The sequence below is a fragment of the Juglans regia genome, chromosome 1 (assembly GCF_001411555.2).
Source record: "Juglans regia cultivar Chandler chromosome 1, Walnut 2.0, whole genome shotgun sequence".
NCBI lineage: Eukaryota > Viridiplantae > Streptophyta > Magnoliopsida > Fagales > Juglandaceae > Juglans > Juglans regia.
In genome coordinates this window covers 23,096,192-23,106,167 of record NC_049901.1, presented here as the reverse complement: position 1 = coordinate 23,106,167, position 9,976 = coordinate 23,096,192, and positions in this window count along the sequence as shown.

The following is a 9,976-nucleotide window of genomic DNA, read 5'->3' as shown; positions in this document are numbered from 1 at the left end:
CATGAGATTATATGAAAGTTGAATAAAATATTATTATAATATTATTTTTATTTTGAGATTTGAAAAAGTTGAATTAAATATTATATTTTGTGTAAATTTAAAAAAATTATAATAATTAGATGAGATACAATAATATGGTTTGTGTAACCAAACAATGCATTATTAATTCCATGAGAAAGAAAAATGGTCACCAAAAATAGCAATAGCAAAAATATTATGAAAATATAATAATATGGGCATTATTTCCTTTTCCTATGGTTCATTAGGTAGGTCTGCAAATGTGTAATGTCCATCCATGTGCTGAAATTTTAAAAAATAGTTTTATAAAATGATAGGAGAATTACTGAATTTTTTAAAATTTATCATTTCCTCCCTAGGAAAAGGGAGTGCAGAGCTTGCACACCCTAGAATTGTAAATGTTATTTCCCAATTTGAAATTTAAAACCAACTTTGAAAATTGAAAGAGTTTGAGCAGAGTTCAATAAAATTAACTACAAAGTCATTTTACAAAAGATGAGTTCATACATTACATAAAACATGACTAGACTTCTGCCACATTTAACTTGGGCCATGTTAATCTTGACGCTTCGTGCTCATTTTATTCTTGGATGGGGTATACATAAAAATAAAATGAGTTCAATACTTAGTGAACATTACTTTATATTGTAAACATATACTAACATAAGTTTTTATTCCTCTTCATACACATAAAATTTCTTTTGAAAACATTACAATGTGAGGTTTTTCTTTAAATAGGTTTTCCTTCCTCGTGAAAACATTACTCACACCTTGTATAGTTCCTAGTAAAGAGTTAAACGATTTAACAACATTCAATTTAACTGTCATCAATTTACATTGGCCAACACATATTATTGCACCCCCCCATGTGTTAGGAACTTAGGGTTAGTGGTCTTTTGAACCCAAACACCACTCTTGACCACGGGTTGGGAATCTCTTACCATCAGGAGGCAGCACTAAGTGCACTACCAATACTACTTACCCAACATTACAATCTACCCAACCCATTAATACTATCATTCATTTAGTCATTGACCGTTACATAGCTTCATACATTAAAACATTAAAACATTCATTTCATTTAATTCATTCATTTACTTCTCATTCATCAGTTTATTTCATTTCATAAAACATCATTTCATAACTTTGAGCATAAAATATCATCATTTCATTTCATGGATCATAAAAATAATAATTACTATATATGACACCCATTTCATGATGCATACAATTACCATAGAGATGTATAAAAAAGGATTACCAATGAAAAGACCATTACATACATATACTTCAAAGCATTTATACCTTAGCATAGATTCATAAATCATAATTTCATTTATATGACATTTCAATTTCTAAGAAAACATTTCATTTCCTTTCATTGCATAAAAAAAATATTTTTCTCATAAAAGCATTTAATTTCATTTTCATTAAAAGAAGTATTTCATTTTCATGTCATTTGGAAAAACTCTAGAAGAGTGTGAACATAATACTTACCATGGACTCCATGCCATTTTCATTTCATGCATTCCATTCATGTGCATCTTAGATGGCAACCTACATGCTCAAATAATTTTACATCATTTCATTTTCAAGTGCATATACAACTTAAACTTAGAACTTGCATAAACATCCTTGACTTAAAGCTACCTTTGACTTAAACATCCTTCACTTGGACCCATTCAATTATCCAATCAATCTTCCATACACTTCTTTACTACTCTTTTCTTAATTCAAAGCTATAGCTTGTTAATCCTTGAGGTCACCTTTCTAGTGCGTTGCATCCATTCATTCATCAATTTAACATGTGCAACATAAAAGAGGAAGTAAGAAAGAAGAGGATTGTACCTAAAGATGGTGGAACCGAGAGTCAAAACAATCGAGGAAGGTTAGTTGAAGGTTTGGACAATAACTAATTTTAGGTTTGGTGCAAGGTTATCAGTTGGTTCTTTCATCAACTGGTTTTGCTAGGGTTTGGAAGTTAGTACACTCAAAGCAGGGGCTAGAGAGGAATAAGTAGAAATTGAAGTCAAGCTCGAGGTACGTTAGGTTGGAACTTACTGTCATAGTTGCAGTATTGATACCAAAGTTTTCAATTTTGTTCCGTTCCAACCATTCTGGCTGGAGTTTTTCATTCCAGTGTGGTACTTGTTACACTATACCTCCTCGTTCCATTTCTTTCCAAATTTCAGCCCGTTCTAATCATTCCGAACCCTATTTCATTACAAATTGTTTTAATGGTAGTTTTGTAATTTTCTTATTTTGGATGACATTTTTAAAACTTTAAATCTAGATGGTATTTAATTAATTTTAAAATATAAAAGGTATTTATATAATTTTAATTATTTTGTAACTTTAAATATCTGACCTCATTATTTTTTAATATCATTATTTTTAATAATTTTAATAATTTTATTAATATTAATATTATTTCTCTTTTATGTCTCAACTCAAGTTTGTGATTTTTTTAATATTATATTTTAAAATTAATATTTATGTATTTTGTTTTAATATTTTCAACATATATTCATTTTATAAATCTTCAATTCTTCCATATATACACACATACATAATATACGCTTACATATACATGTATTTATTATATTACTCATTAGTTTATATATATACATGTATATATATATATATAGTTAATCTCAAAACAGTATACTGGAATGCATCGATAACAAAATATTGCATTCTAGTGCTTAAACTGGAATGATGACCGAAATGGAATTTAAAACATTGGTTGATACTGCTATGTGTGGTTGATGTTAAGTTGCTATTTGGTATTTATTTTAAGATCTTTATAGAGTATTAAGAGGTAGGTCACTTAGAACATAAACTGTGAAAGAAATGGAGGAATAGAAATTGAAGCAAATAATGAGGTTAAAAGCTAAAACTACGACTGCTACCTCTATGTTATTTGCTATTTTTCTCTATTGTAATTGTTGTTTTCAAGCTCCTATGTTGAGTTCTTCAAGCTATTGTGGTCAAGAATAAATGTGGAGTGATGGAATTCAATGGTAGGATAAGAATCAATGCAATTGAAAAGGTTAAAACTTGAAACTGATGGTGAAACAACAACTGTGTTTTTGCTACTATTCTTGCTGCTATGTCTGGTTTGAGACTTCTATTTTTAGTTTCCAACACATCTATATGTCTCTATAGGGTGTGGTTAGTGTTTAGAAAATTAAGATATTTATAATAGAAGCTGTAAAGTGGGAACTGAAAACAATAATTAAAGTACACATCAAGAGGTTAGGAGTTAAGTCTTGTTGTAGTGCATATAAGGGAACAGGGTAAACTTCATGCTGTGGGTTTGGTATAAAAGAATGATTGTGACTGCTACTATGAACATCTTTAAGGTGTTCCAAGGGTTTAAGGATTTAATTCGCTGAAAATGAAAGTTAGAAACAAGAAAAAATATATAGAAACTAGGACAGACAATAAAAGGGTTAAAACTTAAAACTGTTGTTGCATTGCTTTGAATTTCTTTGCTTCTGAGTGCAAAGAAATTGGGACACTTATATAAGGTATTGTTGAGGTGCAGGAAATTATGACACCTATAATTGAAACTAAAAAAGGGGAAGAAGAAGTATAATTTGAAGAAGACCTCGAGAGGCTAGGATGAAAAATGTAATCGTGAATGAAGGCTTAAAAATGTGTTTAATGTATAGAAGGCTTGATGTAAGAGGAATTGAGAAGTAAGAGCTTTGCTTCAGTTTTGATGTTGTTGAAATTACTACAGTTTACTGTAATAGATACTGGTTTTCAGTTGCCACTACCATTTGATGCTATTGCCGTGAAAAAGGACTAGACGAAATGAAGGGAATAGAAGAAAAATAGATAAATCAAGAGATAAACATGAGTGAGCAAAAAGATAAGAGATTGTAGCTAAATATGAGTGAGCCAGAGAGGTGAAGAAGCTAATGTTCTATTGTCGCCTCGCTGTCCACAGTTGTAACTGCTTAGAGTTGATTTTGGTATGAACTTTGAGGTTAATTGATACTTCTAATTTCACATATTGAGGTTGAGTTGAAGGGATGAAATAAAGGCAATCTAAAGGGCTCAAAATTTAAGAGGAATTGAGAGTTAAAGTTGATTTTTCTACACTAGTAGGACAACCAACAAATTGTGTATTTTGCTTTTAGATCTTCCCTCTTTCTAATACATTCCTAATTTCACAAGAAATGATTTAGAATTGATAAAATGGAGATTAACAAGTTAAAAAGTCGACCAAACAAAAACTAGTAGGAAGGAAATTATTGCAAATATTTAGAGGAGCAAACACGTTGCATAATTTCTGTTACTATGTTTCCGTTTTGGATAGAATTAAAAGAGGAATTTTAATTGTTGCTTTGGCAGTTGTTATGGTGGCTAAGCCACTTATTGAGGCGTCATATAGCAAGACAAAACAATTGGCTGAAGGTGGCTTGAAGGTTGGTGTGATGCCCCCAACCTTCGCTTAAGATTTGACGAAGGCTGAAGCGTTGAGACATGCAACACAAGGTTACATACTCCTGTTTCAGATAATATACAATGCACCTAGCATGCTTCTAGCAATATGCAATAATCGTAGCAAATTTTTTTTTTGTTCAATCATAAGTTGTACTAGAATAGATTAAATCTCAAAATATTTTTCATAACATTAATACATAAGTTGATTCAACATCCATCAAAACATAGTCTTAAATCAAAGAAAATAGTATTGGAGTAAGAACTCTCTAGTTACAATTGACTACATAGTTTTTGAACTACATATTGAACCGCTCGCGCAGCTCGGCTATCAATAGTAGAATTACATTAAAAAAACTAAAGGATAGTCTCCATTAGGTCCTCCAAACTTAGCCTCTCGCATCAATCTCGTCGAGGTTGGTTTGTCCTTCTTCACAGTAACCTAACGCAACTTCTATCATTTCGGGTGAGAATGGTAGTTGTGACTACCACAGTGAGATTTTACAAATCTTAGCAAATTATGCTACTAATCTACCATTAGTTCACAAAGTATGCATGATAATAAACATAATGTGTATGCATGATTGACATGAGCTTGTTTTTACAAGGAAAATAGCATCATCGTCATCAGAGTTTCATATTTCATAACATGTTTGCTTCATAAAAAGGTTTCGTTCATTCTTGTTCTTGTTATTGTTCTTATAGACGATGGACGTCTCATAGTTCCCCATAGATCGTGTGCTCCTACTAGTTACCGCACCACATCACAGGTCCTTATAACAGTTATGCATACATAATCAGTCTTACCTCATGTTAGTTTGAATTAACCATTACCAGGAGTCATAGTGGCACCCACCAGCATTAGGTGTCTTTTGACTTCGCTCTTGCAATCTTTTGACCCAATTTGAAACCTGTTTATGATTCTTTGTGAATCTAGGAGATTCCACTCCATCTTATACACTCTAGAGTGGATAGAAGAATTCTACTAAGATAATCCTCCATCTTAACATTGAGATCGTGACAAAACTAAATTTTATGCTTAACTTGAAATTTGTGATGGACATTTATACTTCATGACAGATATTTATGCTTCATGACAGATGGCAACATAGTATAACATAGATGTTTCAGATATTGATGAGAATTGAAGTCACACAAGGATCACTGACATGGTATTTATTATTTAGCATACGGGCATATACCGAGAGTAAGTTAGAAACTAACTTACAAAGTCCTTGAGTTTAATAAATCAACATGGGCTGAAACAAGAGATATAATAAGGTTAAGAGTCTCGTTATCAAAGAAAATTTTAGAATCTAACACTCTTATAGCGCTATTTGCAACTTTGCCTCTTAACTCTTTGAAATTTGTAAATAAGCTCCTAAACTTTTAATAATTACAATCTAGCCCCAAACATCACTAAACTTCACAAACCTCATGTATTAATGAGTCATGCAACAACTACTAGAAATCCACCAAGGCCTACACACATGATACATTAAATTTCACTAAGTGTGATTTAAGCCTAATTGCATACTAATGGTGACTTAACCGAATTTTCGCACTCCATCAAATCCTAAGTCCGAGCTTAATAACATGTTAATTTACTATATTCATATCCTTCATGACCAAATTTTCATCATATGAATTACCAAGCATAAACACAACACTTAGCATCACAACTGAACTGTGGCATGATGACCCTTAACCTTTCTTTTACAAATGAACACCATGAACTTAATAGATAAAAAATCTAGTTTTTAACATTCTAAGTACGCATTTTTAGATGGTATTACACAACACTAGGAAACTAATTCATGATATCAAAGAGAAAAAAATTCAAGCTATAGTATAACCGAAAAACCGAAACAAGCTAGTCCTTCACTTTTGAGTATTTGACAAAAAACCTGATGTAGCATGCTAATTTTCTTGAAACAACTCACCCATGATCACTACAAAAAAGCTTTAGTTAGGTCTACGTCATTCTAACTATGTCATTACCAAGTTTCAAGATTAAATCAAGCAAATAGCTAAGAACTTCAAAGCTTGCACCGAAATCATGCATCCATAAATATACATCACAAACTCAACTTAAACTCAAGTACAAGGGTTTAGATGATCTAAACTTAATACATAGATCTAACTTAACACAAATCAAAAGAAACATCTTTTCGGAATGGTAGAAGTTGTGACAGGTCTAGGAGAAAGTGATGGGGAAATGCAAGAGGGAAGATCCCCCACGAACCAAGGAGGCCCCAAAGAGTCCTGAACGCTCTGCAGAGCCAACATTAGTAAAGAGACTAAAGTCAATCGAGAACTTCATCTATGAAGTGCTGAAACTTTTTGAAACCTGTAAAAGATCATAGAAAAGGATAAGGGCAAACAGTACAATTTCTCGACTATGTAAACACAGTACAATAATATTTTGATGGAAATGAGTTGTGGTTTAAAACCTTGGTTTGTATTTTGGAAGTCTCTAAACAAATAATTTTGAGCTTAATTGGTTTCTTTATTTGGTACCATACTTTAATTGCTCAATCTTTACTTGGATTTGAGCTTTTTATCTGTGATTATTGTATGCTGCTAGAAGCATAATAGGTGCATTGCATGTTAACTGTCATGAATGAGGGGTGAGTAATCTTGAGTTGCATGTCCCAACGCTTCATTCTCCCTCCAATCTCAAGCAGGGTCTGGGGGCATCACAGTTTCTTTCATAAATTCTAATATTGAGCAACACTAGATAAATAAAACCTACGAATTTAAGAGTCAACATGAAAGAACCAATTATCAAAGAGCTATATTCAATTGCATTTGAATAATAAAATAATAATTTGATTAACTTTCCGAACAAATGCCTACTCGATGTGTGATGCCCTCAAACTCCGCTTGGATTTGAAGGAGAATGAAGTGTTGAGATATGCAACACAAAGTTACATACGCCCATTCATATTAGTTAAGATGCAATGCACTTAGCATGCTTTTAACAATATGCAGTAAACGCAGTGGATATCTTTTTTTTTTTTTTATCAACAACATTGTACCAGAATACTAATCTCAAAACATTCTTACACTTCATTCATATATAACAAATCATCATTCATCCAAAATATTAAGTTAAATCATCCATATAACAAAAGTAGCAAAACATGGACCCTCTTTAATAAAATAGTTGGTTAGAACAAAATGATTGTGATGCCTTCAAACTTCCCTTGGGATTTGATAGAGCTTAAAGCGTTGGGATATGCAACACAAGGTTACATACCCCCATTCATTACAGTTAATAATACAATGCACCTAGTATGCTCCTACCAATATAAAATAAACACAATGGATAAATATTTTTTTGAACAATATACAAGTACCGGAATGCTAATCCCAAAACATTAGCACTTTCCATTAGTAGTCACATAAACAAAAGCCATAACATTTGTCCAATTTTTTTGTGGACAAAATAATAAAGTACTGGAGACAAAACTCCATAGTTTCAAACAACATAAAACCTAAACAAGACACAAAGTTGCTCACGCAACTCGATTATCATATCCAAAATAAAAATCCAAAAGCTGGAGGATCAACCCCATGAGCTTCCTGAGGCTCCTCTTCGGCCTATTCGATGTCATCCAGTTGGGGGTGAGCAGTTTCTCTGATCCCTGATACATTGTTTACCATTTCAGGAGTAATAGTAGTTGTGACTACCACAGTAAGATTTATAAATCTCAGCAAATAAGGCTCCTACACTACTAATAGTATAAATAACCATGCTTGATAGTAACAATGACATGTATGCTTGATGCACATGATCTTGCTTATGAAAAATATGGCATCCTTGCTTACTTAAGATAGAATTATACAAAATGTCTTGTCACATGGGGTTACCATGATGTAAACTTGACTATTCATACTTGACTTAAAAATATTTCATGACATGCTTGCATGCTTCATGACATGATGGCCACGACAAGTGACTGATTGAGTTGTATTATTGCATATTTTATATATCTATAACTCATATATTTAAATTATTTCATTACATTATTATTGGTTTTAAATGGAAAAATGGTTAAAATGCATAAATCAGAGTTGTGATTTAAATTGGTTAATAGCATGGTTTATGTTTAATTTTATAACTTGGGATTTAATTGGATAATGTTCATTCACATGAACAACATATTTTTTATATGTTATTCTTCATTTTTATTTTATTTTATTTTATTTTATTTCTAATTTCTATTTTTTTTTATAGACCAAGAAATGAAAAGCATGAAAAAAGAGAAAAGAAATCACGTTTGCATGCGGGCCCATTTTATTTTCGTTTGGGTTTTGACCCAACACGCATTTGTGATTTGGGACGACGCGAACGAGAGAGGATTTTATGCTTTCTTTTTCGTTTTTGAACGGCTGGCTAGAAACGGATGATGCACAAAGGAAAAGAACGCTGCGGCCTAAAGAATCTTGAGAAGTCCAAGCTGTAGCTGCTCCAGCCTCCTCCACTGCTTTCCATCTTCATCTCCATCCATTTGGCTTGCTCTTTTCTTTCTCTAATCTCTATTTAATTTTAGTCTGAATTTTATAGTGTATTTTTGTGATTTTTAATTTAGAATCATTTGATTTTGGATATTTGATTTTCAGTATGTTTAAGTTTTATGTAATTATTTTTCTTGCTCTTTTAAGCTTTCGTTTAACAATGATTACAATTGCTATGAATTGATTTTGAGAATTTGTGATTTGAATACAAGGATGAACCCAAGAATCTTGATTTTGGGGCTTTTCAATTTTCAATTCGTATTTTTCCAATTACTTTTTAATCTAGTTTAATTCTTAGTTTAGTTTTATTAATCTCTTAGTTCCATTGCATATTAGATTGATTAAAGCTTAATTAGGACTTAAATAATTTCGATTTTATTAATTAATTTTCTGATTAATTGAGATTGTTTAGCTTAGTTGGTTCCTTGATTGTTAATTTCAATTTGTTAGTTTTTTACATTTCATTCCGACACTAAAAAAAATCTAAAAATATGAATCTAGTCCATGCCTAGTGCATTTTTTATTCCCTTTGCACTCTTATATTTATTGCACATACCACCCATTTTATTTTCACTTTGTAAATATTTTCACAATTTTAAACGAGTTTGATTTTAAGTAACATTTTCTGAGGAGACGATATATGAATTTCTTCCTAATTATTACGCGACACCCTTCTATACTTGGGATAGCCTTTGTGCTACTCATTTTTTAGTGAGTCAAGTTTTTGGCGCCGTTGTTTGACGTAAATTTAAACTCGTTGTTTTTTTTTTTTTATCTCAAATGTTTCTTTCACTATCTTATCTCTGATTACACAGTTTACTTGTCACCTATTACTCAGTCGTTTGAACCTTACTTATGCTATTTGGACTGATACTTAATGTTGTGGGTGAGAAACAATTCAAATAGGTTGCTTAGAGTTACATTGAGCACTGAGAGTAGTATACACAGTTCAAAGATAGATAGTTCTTCTATTTTTTCT